Source organism: Poromitra crassiceps (genome assembly GCF_964638095.1).
Source record: "Poromitra crassiceps genome assembly, contig: HAP1_SCAFFOLD_837, whole genome shotgun sequence".
In the NCBI taxonomy this organism is placed as follows: Eukaryota; Metazoa; Chordata; class Actinopteri; order Beryciformes; family Melamphaidae; genus Poromitra; species Poromitra crassiceps.
In genome coordinates, this window is record NW_028151572.1 from 18,755 (window position 1) to 30,155 (window position 11,401).

Here is an 11,401-nt window from a genome sequence, read left to right on the forward strand (position 1 = left end):
TCGGGTACGCGTCTTTTTTTGTCACTTTGTTCAACCCTCTATAGTCTACGCAAAATCGCATCTTTGCGCTATTTTTCTTTTTTACCAACACTACTCCCGATGCCCATGGGCTCTCTGACGGCTCGATGATCCCTGCCCTCAGCATGTTTTCTACAGCTTCGTTCGCTATATCTCTTCTTGCTGCTGGAATTCGACGGGGATATGATCTGATGGGCCGCGCCCCTTCAGTGTCTATTTGGTGTTCTACCAGGTGAGTGCAGCCTAGTTCATCGTCCGTCATCGCGAAAATGTCTTTGTACTCTTCTAGTACTCTCCACAGTTCGTCGCTCTGTTGTGGTTCTAACCCCTCGCTCTGACGTTGGTGTAGTGTCCTGAGCATTTCTAACCTCTCTCTCTCTCCCTCTGCCTGTTGCATTGGCTGAGGGCAAGTGTTTGGAGGTGGGCTAGGGGCGTGGTTTTGGGGGGGGGCTGGGTCTGCTAGGTGGGGTTCATGCTCTACGGTGACGCGGTACACGGTGATGTTGTTAACGTTAGGCCGTTCCCTTGGAACGGTGGGCGGTTGGCTCATTTGGACTACCGTTCCTTCTGCAAATGTCAATGTGCTTCTTCCTAGGTCTACTGTGCATTTGTTCATCGTTAAGTAGTCTTCCCCCAGGATGCAAGGCCCCGCCATTTCTACCACCCACACCGGAAAGTCCACTGTCTGTCTCCCCACTGTTATCATTACGTGTCCCCTCCCCCTCATTGGCATTAACTCACCGGACACTGTTCTTAGCAGCTGTGCTGCTGGCTGCTCCAGGCGCATCCCCTCGGGCATCATGTTGACGTTCACCAGCGTCGCCGTACACCCCGTGTCCACCAGGGCGGCGCAGTATCTCCCTTGTAGGTAGGCTGGAACATGGCAGCCGTTCATCGCGCGCGGCCCGCTCTGCATGTTGACAGCTCCGGCGATGTCGTCTACTTCGGGGCACGGCGGAGCCCCACCTCTCTGTTGCTGTCGGTGGGCTCCCTCCTGCGACGCTGTGGCTACGGGGACTGTGGCATCGTAGACCCGTCTCGCCCCATCTGGACGGGCCCCGTACCGTTTCCCTGGTTCCACGTTCTCCGGCGGCAGTCTGCTTCCCGATGACCGGGACGCCCACATCCCCAGCAGATCATGCTCCCTCTAGCCCAGCTGTTGTTCCGCTGGGTGGGCTGTCGAGCGGGGTTGGGCTGCAGGGTCGCTCTGCGGAGCAGTTGTTCTTTGAGCTGTTGTACTGACTCGGACAGTTCTTTCACCATGTTGCCTTGTTCTGCCAAAGCCGTCTTCCACGCTGGCTCTTCTTGTATCGGGCTTTCCGCTGCCATTCTCACTACGGGGACAGCTCTCCCCTCTTCGCTGTTCATGGCCCAGCCCTCTACTGTCTCTCTTTCAAACGCCAGCTCTAGCGCTATTTCTAGTGTCTTTGGCCGTTGCAGCATTACTTGCTCTCGTAGCCCTCGCGGCGCGATAGCCTGGACGAAGTAGTTTCGGGCTAGCTCGTCCAGTGCTTCTGGCGGCAGCCGGCTGTATACACGCCGGCTGAGGATCTCAATGTCTGTGGCTAGCGCCCGCAGCGACTCCCCTGGTCGTCTACGCCTGTTACACAGTTCTGCGACCATAATGCCTTCTTCTTTGCATCGTCCGAAACGCCTCCTCAGGGCCGCCATTACCACGTCTAAGTCTTTGGTATCTGCCATTGCTGCTACACATGTTATAGCTTCACCCTCGAGTGACATTACCAGATGACTGGCTCTCTCTCCCCTCGACCAGCCATTCATTTCCGCTGCTACGTTGAACATTGTGCAATATGGCTCCCATTCGCCTTTACCGTTGAATTTTGGCGGGGTGATTTCCTTTCTTCCTCGCCGCCCGCCGTCCTTCGTCTCCTCGACCCGTGTCTCGTCTTTGTCTCCGGTTCTCCGGCTAGCTTCACCGGGCCGTGGCACAGCCTCCATGGCTACAGCGGTGTTGTCAACCCGCTCGATCTTCACTCTCACCGGCCTCGGCTCTTCCGCTCTCTCCGCCGCCTCGTTAGCCCGCCTGCTAGCCTCTTTGAGCCGCGGGGTAGCTTCCGTGGCTACGGGGATATCGCCGTTTAGTTCGGATTTTATCATCACAAACCCCAGGCTTGCTGCTGCTATCCCCGCCTGGATCTCTGTGGTAGCGGCCGCGTCTACCCCGTCTTCTTTCTCCTCGGGTGCTTGGTAGTCCGCCCCGGCTCTTTCTCTTCCCGCCTCCCGTTTGAGTCTTTGCTTCTCTCTCTTCAGGAACTTGTTAACCATCTTGCCGATTCTGGAGGTAATTCACCGTTTTAAACTTCTGACGCCAATGTAGCGTTCCTGATACTTCACGAGGCAGAGGCTTCTTGCTGGTACAGGTTCTTTATTCACAGTTATTCATATTCACAACTCTCCGCTGTTGTCATGCTCCTAGATAGCAGCTTCCCCTTAGGCAGTGCGCGGAGACTGACTGCACATGCTCAGTCTCCGTCCGGAAGTGGTCCCACAGCATAGTGCTCCCCAACATAACACTCCCCCACACAGTTCCTATCTGTAGTGGAGACACTACCATTGCTCACCACTATGTGTGTACTGCTGATTCGCTACAGTATATAAAGAGCACAGACCTGCACTAAGGCCACGTGATATTTTGTCTTCAAAATAATAAGCGTTTGAATAAGCGGCTTTGACGGATTTGAGCTTGAGTTTGCTTTTGGATATTATTCTGTGGAGGTTGTTGGTGGGAAACCATAATTGCAGGATGTTAGATCAACCGCTAAGAGACTGAATCATGACTCTTTTTTTTTCTATTTCCTGTCAGGCCTACGTTGCTGCAACTTGACCGGCCTGTCGCATCATGAGACACAGCAAAAGACCTGCAGAGATTCTTAAGACCATATATGGAGCTTCTGACATACAGTAGTCTTACACAGCTCTGAGGTCAGTATAGGGCACTGTTGTCACAGAGACCAGCACGGTGCACCAGTCTTACACAGCTCTGAGGTCAGTATATAGGACACTGTTGTCACGGAGACCAGCACGGTGCACCAGTCTTACACAGCTCTGAGGTCAGTATATAGGACACTGTTGTCACAGAGACCAGCACGGTGCACCAGTCTTACACAGCTCTGAGGTCAGTATATAGGGCACTGTTGTCACAGAGACCAGCACGGTGCACCAGTCTTACACAGCTCTGAGGTCAGTATATAGGACACTGTTGTCACAGAGACCAGCATGGTGCACCAGTCTTACACAGCTCTGAGGTCAGTATATAGGGCACTGTTGTCACAGAGACCAGCACGGTGCACCAGTCTTACACAGCTCTGAGGTCAGTATATAGGACACTGTTGTCACAGAGACCAGCACGGTGCACCAGTCTTACACAGCTCTGAGGTCAGTATATAGGACACTGTTGTCACAGAGACCAGCACGGTGCACCAGTCTTACACAGCTCTGAGGTCAGTATATAGGGCACTGTTGTCACAGAGACCAGCACGGTGCACCAGTCTTACACAGCTCTGAGGTCAGTATATAGGACACTGTTGTCACAGAGACCAGCACGGTGCACCAGTCTTACACAGCTCTGAGGTCAGTATATGGGGCACTGTTGTCACAGAGACCAGCACGGTGCACCAGTCTTACACAGCTCTGAGGTCAGTATATAGGCCACTGTTGTCACAGAGACCAGCACGGTGCACCAGTCTTACACAGCTCTGAGGTCAGTATATAGGACACTGTTGTCATGGGGACCAGCACGGTGCACCAGTCTTACACAGCTCTGAGGTCAGTATATAGGGCACTGTTGTCATGGGGAGCAGCACGGTGCACCTTGTCCTGCAGATGTCTTCCTGTGTAATAGCTAAGCCTGCGGAGCCGTCCACCAATCGGCTGTGCTCTTAGTCTGGAGATGGATGATAAGACAAATTCTATAGAGCTCAACAGTAACCGCCCACTTTTGAACGGCTCCGGTTCCAGGAAGTGATCTTACCCATTCATTTCTCCACTGGCGTCTCAGAAAATCCTTATAGAGCCTGGCACCAAGCCAACATGAGCATAAAACATTTGATTTGGAGCAAAATAAATAAACCAACCAACAAACAAACAAACGCATAAACAAACAAATAAATAAACCAACCAACAAACAAACAAACAAACGCATAAACAAACAAACAAATGAATGAATAAATAAATACATAACAAAATAAATAACAAAATAACAAAATAAATACATAAATACATAAATAAATAAATAAATAAATAAATAAATAAATAAATAAATAAATAAATAGATAAATAAATAAATAAATAAATAGATAAATAAATGAATAAATAAATAAATAAATAAATAGATAAATAAATAAATAAATAAATAGATAAATAAATAAATAAATAAATAAATAGATAAATAAATAAATAAATAAATAAATAAATAAATAAATAAATAAATAAATAAATAAATAAATAGATAAATAAATAAATAGAGCTCTATAAGCTCTCTCTGCCTGTTTCTCTATCCTCCCTCTGTCTCTCTCTCTCTCTGTTTCTCCTCCCCCATCCCTCTTTCTGTCTCTTTCTTTGTGTCTTTGTATCTCTCAGCTCAGATCTCCTGGCTTTGTGTGGAGCCTAATAGCTGCTATTCATGGTTCCAAACATGCATTGTCACTTTCTTCTCTGAGCCTATTCATTGTGCATGCGTGTGTGTGGTGTGTGTCTGTGTGTGTTGTGTGTGTGTGTGTGTGTGTGTTGTGTGCATGTGTGTGTGTTGTGTGTGTGTTGTGTGTGTGTGTGTGTGTGTGTGTTGTGTGCGTGTGAGAGACAAGCCGTGTGTGTGTGTTTGTGTGTGTGCGTGCGTGCGTGCGTGTGTGTGTGTGTGTGTGTGTGATTCCAATAAAGGACACCTGTCATCACCAAGATAGTGGTCAACAGACAAGCGCTTCTCCAGAAACACACACACACATACACACACACACACACACACACACACACACACACACACACACACACACACACACACACACACACACACACACACACCCTCAAGAAGGCAGTTGAACAGAAGAGAGGAGCCAGGTGCTCCGTCTAGTCGTCTCTTCCTCTCTTCCAACCGCTTCTCTTTCTCCTCCTTCCTCTGGATATCAGTGTGTAGATTTGTTTTGATGACATTTTAGATGTGTTTTTTAACAGGAAATGTGCTTGAAATCGTTACGTCAGCTGGAAACAAATAGTGCCGTTGGTTTAAACATTAACCGACTTGAAAACCCTTAACAGCAGATGTGTCATTGGATAGCTCTCTGTACAAAGATGGGCACAAATACAAGTCAAAGACAAGTCGAATAGAAGGCAAATGACAAATACAAGTCAAAGACAAGTCAAATGACAAATACAGCATGCAGTGGTCCTGTCTATAGATAGACCCAGAGACATGTTGAGGTGCAGTGGTCCTGTCTATAGATAGACCCCAGGTTTTGACTCTGTAGATCAAGCTAATATAGGTAAATAAAAGCATTCATTCTCTCTCTCTCTCTTTTACAATAACAATAGACACTTTTGACGGGGGCAATTTTGTGTGGAAAAGGCAGTGTTAACACAGGTGCAAGCAACACACTAAGGAGGGTTTCCAAATTCCAATCATGGAAGTTGGAAACCCTCATTAGTGTTTTGCTTGCACCTGTGTTTACCCTGCCTTCTCGACACAAAATGGCCCCTGTGAAAAGGGTCTATCTGAGCTCCTGTCTGTTGCAAAAATAAGCTTGTTGATTGGATGTAGCTATGTTCAGGCTGCCGAGGCAGGAGGGACATGGATAGCCTATTGCTCACATTAGCTAGGTAGGTAGTACATACATACAAGTTTACACAAATATGGTCAAGGTTGAAAAATACAGGAATTCTCCTTTAAATGCATCAATCTGGTGCATCAGGTAGCCTATAGCAGCTACAATGTAGCCGTGCAGTTCAGAGGCTAGTCCACATAAAGGTGTTTTGGTGAAGTGCCTGATTACATTCCTGTCAGACCTCCTCTCCAGTCACCCTGCCCGCCCTTCCCCTTTCACACCTTTCAAGTGAGACGGTAGCCATGCGTGATCTAACCGGAAACTAGACGCCTCTGCCTTCAAAATAAAAACGTAAAGCTTTTGGAAAAATCTTACAACGTAATTGATTACTTAAATATGGGTGAAACCATAAACTCTATAGCCTATATGCCAACTTGCATAGGCCTATACACTGCTATGAACATTTAATTAGCTATATGGGGAAATTGGCTTGTTGCAGGAGTAGAGACAAAAAATGAACACTGAAGACAAAAACAACCAACCAAATAACAATAGCCTATAATAGCTACAACAAATCTAGGCTAGGATATATATCTAATGATGTCATGATGATCACCGACTGCGACTGGAGGTCACAGTACACCTAGTCTCTCCCCAGACTCAAATATTACGTTGAATCGCTGTGCTCCGCATACTACATATATGAGTCTGTGCCGCTTCACAGCCACTGCGGGGGTTTGAGGGCGCGTCTAGGGGGGTGAAATTGAATGAGTGACAGGTCGTAGCACCAATGAGAGAGTCGTTCGAAAAATGGGCTGCGCCTCCCGTGTCATCACTATTTACATATGCTCCACAACAAAAATGGCTGAGGTAGCATTAGCAACGTTAGCAACAGTGAGGACACCGTCAAAGTTTGTTGATATATGCCGAGTATGTGGTGACTGTACGAATAAGGAAATAAGCGTAACTTATTTCAGGGCAAACATCTCTTGAAGCCAAATTATACAATTGCCCTCGAAGAAATATGTGGACCTGTTCGCTACGAAGACAAGAAGCCGCGCTCCATTTGTAGACCACGTTGCTCAATCTTGGTAAAGTATTATAAGCTATATTGTGAGCTTGCTAGACTTCGTAGCTTAATCGGCGAAAAAAGCAATGCGAATGCAAGTTTAACAGGAAGACATAAAAGGTGTGCGCCTTCAATCCCGACTCAAGAATCAAAGAGAAGAACTGCCTCACATAATGATGGTAACGATAATGGAGGGAGAACGGCAACCTGTGATAAAGGAACTCAAATGGACATGCCGCCGGCTAATCGTAATCCGAGACGTGGTCTTTTCCCAATGAAACCTGGGCCAGTTTCTACAGTCTCCGTGCCAGCAGTGGATCTCCCAGTGCCAGCAGTTACTGCTCAATCAAAAGTAGTTAAGGTAAGGCAATTCTCACTTATTAACGTTAGGTCTTTTCACTCCAGTAGTTCATATTTTCGTTTTATAATAAAAAATAATGCCAGGTGGTTGTCAAAACTGTTTCTAGACTACACACATGTCCATTTTGGCTAGCCATGCTGTCAGAATTGAACTTTTAAATATTGTTATATGCAAGATCACTGCACCTAAAATTATGTCCAATAAAAGTGTTATGAGTCTTTGGAAAGGGCTAGTAGCTAGCAACTATAGTAATAGCCTACTTCACTGATTATAAGGGAAACATTTACATTGAAATAAAAAAAAAAACGATTCTATCCTCTCTCTCTCTCTCTCTCTCTCAGCTTGCGAGCCATGAAAGTGGGATCCTGGAAGATAACTGCACCAACCAGTCCACAAAGCATCCATGTTTACCTGTGGTTATGCAGACCTGCAGCAACACATGTATGTCAAATTTTTCCCTGTATCTTATCTTACTTTTTTCAAAGAGTCACAATGTAGTTTGATTTTAAATTGTATTAAAACAAATCTCTCTCTCTCTCTCTCTGTCTGCTTCAGCTTGTGGGCCATGAAAGTGGGGTCCTAGAAGATAACCGCACCAACCAGCCCACAAAGCCAGTCCATGCGCCATGTTTACCTGTGGTTATGCAGAGACCTGCAGCAACACAGGTATGTCACATTTCTCCCTGTATTTTATCTACTTTTTTCAAAGAGCCACAATGTAGTTTGATTTAAAATTGTATTAAAAACATTATTATATTTTTTCTCTCTGTCTGTTTCAGCTTGCGGGCCATGAAAGTGGGATCCTAGAAGATAACTGCACCAACCAGTCCACAAAGCCAGTCCATGCGCCATGTTTACCTGTGATTATGCAGAGCCCTGCAGCAACACAGGTATGTCACATTTCTCCCTGTATCTTATCTACAATTTGTCAAAGAATCAAAATTTAGATTGACAATAAAAAAAATAGATCTATTCTATCCTCTCGCCCCCCTCTCTCTCTCTCAGCTTGCGAGCCATGAAAGTGGGATCCTGGAAGATAACTGCACCAACCAGTCCGCAAAGCCTCCATGTTTACCTGTGGTTATGCAGAGACCTGCAGTAACACATGTATGTCTAATTATATTGCATCACGGCAGACTGATGCTGGGGCTATCTAAGCAGATGAGGGAGTATATCACAAATGTAGACATGTGCAGGAGAGTTCAACTTTTTCATCTTTTTGATAAAGAAAAGACCAATCCTGTTCTGCCAGGCCATGATTGCTGTGACCTGTGGGGAAGCATGTAATGGCCAAGCTAGCCCGCTCGAGAGACACGCGTCAGAGGTCGTTCCACAGAGGGAACGAATGTCTACCCAGGAACAAAAACACACACTGAAAGAAAAGATGAATGCATTAGGCAATGAGTGGAAGTCTGAAGAAGCATATTCCTTTATGTCTGTTTATTCAGCAGAGTCATCACATGAATCAAATCACATCATTTCAGAAGAAGTGCTGGAGGAATGCAATAGACTTCACATTAGAGGACATTCTGTGCAAAATACAGGTTAGAAATATACAGCAAGCAAGATTGATTTTGTTAGTCATCCAAGAGGTATTTGGGGACATGTATACTGTGTCAGATGATAATAATTAATACTTTGATGCACTTGAGCTTTTTGAAACCTTAGAACTTGAGGAAAGACGTTTACACTGTTTTCTCCTGTGAATTTGTGCTTCCTGCAGAGCATGTGAAGTGTAAAATAATTGTATTCATACTTTGATGCACTTGAGCATTTTGAAACCTTAGAACTTGAGGAAAGACGTTTACACTGTTTTCTCCTGTGAATTTGTGCTTCCCCATGCCTAATGCAGATGTTGCTATAACAACTCGAAGCACAGTTGTTTTTTGATGTGATCGGGGGTTTCAGAATGAAACATTTCAAAAAGTCTGTTCTCAGTGGTGTCTGGAGCTCCAACAGGGCACACAGACTTTTCTTTCAATGTTGCCTTGAACACTTCATAATAAAGGAGTGAGCAGTCTGCAATAATTTTGCAATAGATAACAGTCCTTTCTGTATTCTTCCCTTTAGTATCAAGTTCTTTGATTAGCCATGAAAATGTGTTGACAGGGTCAACGGACACCTTTTTAACAGCAAGGCGTATATTATTGCGATTAGTGCTTTTTATTACTTCGATGCAGTCATTCATTCCTAGGGACTTCTTAATACTTTCTCTTGTAGATTTGCAGGCTGTCGCAGTGGTGGCTAGGACAGGAACCTTCACAGGCAGCAAAGAACGTAGTTCACCAATGAGACTACACCACTTCCGGAATGGGTCACATTTCCCCTTGGCTGAACCCCTATAAAGACAATGAGAAAAAGCAGTCAGTGAAGTCTATTTTATTTGGGAAAGATGCCATCATTTTTCAATTGGGTTAGGGTTAGTTTGTGAAGCTACTACTTGTTAGATGTGGACATCACTGTAGTCCACATCTAACAAATTTAAATATTTTATGGCACTGTGTTGCCTGTTTTTGCTATTTTAATATTGTGAAGCACTTTGTGATCTTGTATCTGTGAAAGATGTTATACAATACAATACAAATAAACAACTAACAAAGAGAAGATATGTTCCTCTTGCTCCCATCATACCTCTCTTACACACACCCATTTTTTGTGAGGAACGTTTTGGCTCAAATGTAATGACATAGTTCCTTATTATCAGGGGTGTAGTGGAAAATACACAGGTGAGTAAACTATGTGAGTAGTTTAACTACCTTGTTTCCCCTCATTGATAGCCTATATGAAAATAGTGGAATTGGTTGGCTATTAAAACTCTGCCTCATTTCAAAGGTGTGTAAACTGCATTTACCCTCCACTATGCCCATATTATGCCTAATCAGCTGTCATATTTACAAAATACGGGAAAATTGATTATTTATAGATGAAGGCATTCACGTTATACACTTACCACAGGATCATGGTGTGACCATCTACAGCCAGTCCAATGACACGTCTGCAGCGTTTGGAGAGCAGCTCTCCACGTCTCGTTTCCAAGGAATGTCTCCGGTGAACCGAAAACCACGTTGAATTGGCCGCTCATGATCAACTCATCAACTTCGGGACTTTTGCCGGCATAGGCCGCTTTGATGCCTCTCTCGTTTAGGAAAGCGACCTGCTCCTCCATGATGGAAATTAGTGGGCACACCACCAGCACTATATTGCAATCTTCTGACCATAGTCGCGGGTAGTCCTTTGCCAAAACTTGGCATAACGTCGGCCATGCTTGGTAAATAAGCCTTTTGTCATAACCTGTTGGCAGACAGGCAAGGACGTCGCGATGGGATACCAGGTATTTCAAACACAGATGCTGTAGATCTTTCAGTTCTACGATAGAATGCAAACTGCAAACTGCAAACTTCTAGCAGTGCACATTGCAAAATATTGTCTTCCACTTGCATGATATAGAATGGGTTATGGGTTATGTTAAGTAGTTAGCGAATCCACGATATTTTTTTTTTTTTTTTAAGAGCATGCTGCAGGCTTCCTGGTGGGATGGGCGCTGGGCGGTCTCAGGGTGGGTTGACCTCGCGTCACCGTAAAGTCATTGCTGATTGGACAGGACTGTAGCCATCACTGGCATATGACTGGTCAAGTGAACGGTTCCCTCCCATAACCAGCCAGCGGGGGTGAAGCGTTCCAGACCCAGAGAGAGCTCTGCAGCATGCAGTAACGTAGTGTATCAGCGTAAGAACTCTCATGGGTCTGGCGTCGAGACTACAGTACACCCAGCCACCACACCAGTTTGTCAAATGGGATTTTATTTTGGAAAAGCTCTACCGGAAGTCATGTTGTTGTTGTTTTGTTGCTAACTTGCCACTGGCTCCAGCGCACAGCGCGCACCTCGCTCTCGGTGACACACTGGCTGTCAGCTTCTCCCCGAGGAAAGACTCTCCGGCGGCTTTACAGCACCACGACCCCTGCGGCTTGTCCTCCGACCTCCGCAGCTCGCATATGACTTTAGCCTGATTATCTTTGACAGTCTCGAGTGCTTTGAACGCGTGTAAAAAGGATCAGACACTGAGTGAACAGAAGACTTGTTGTGTCTGGTCAAAGTGAGCTGATAGACTGACTGGATCATCTGTCTCACCGCTTTGTTCTGCACCTCTAGCGGAGTGGAAGGAACTTTCTGCGCATCGT

General features: G+C 45.6%; 1 long non-coding RNA gene across 1 annotated transcript; it reads left to right on the plus strand.

Annotated features, from left to right (window-relative positions):
- Positions 1-6,981: 6,981 nt before the first annotated feature.
- LOC310771578 lies at positions 6,982-8,382 on the plus strand. Its single transcript, XR_014552446.1, has 5 exons — positions 6,982-7,222; positions 7,564-7,663; positions 7,778-7,888; positions 8,002-8,112; positions 8,228-8,382. It is a non-coding gene; the product is annotated as an uncharacterized lncRNA (long non-coding RNA).
- The last annotated feature ends 3,019 nt before the right edge of the window (positions 8,383-11,401 follow it).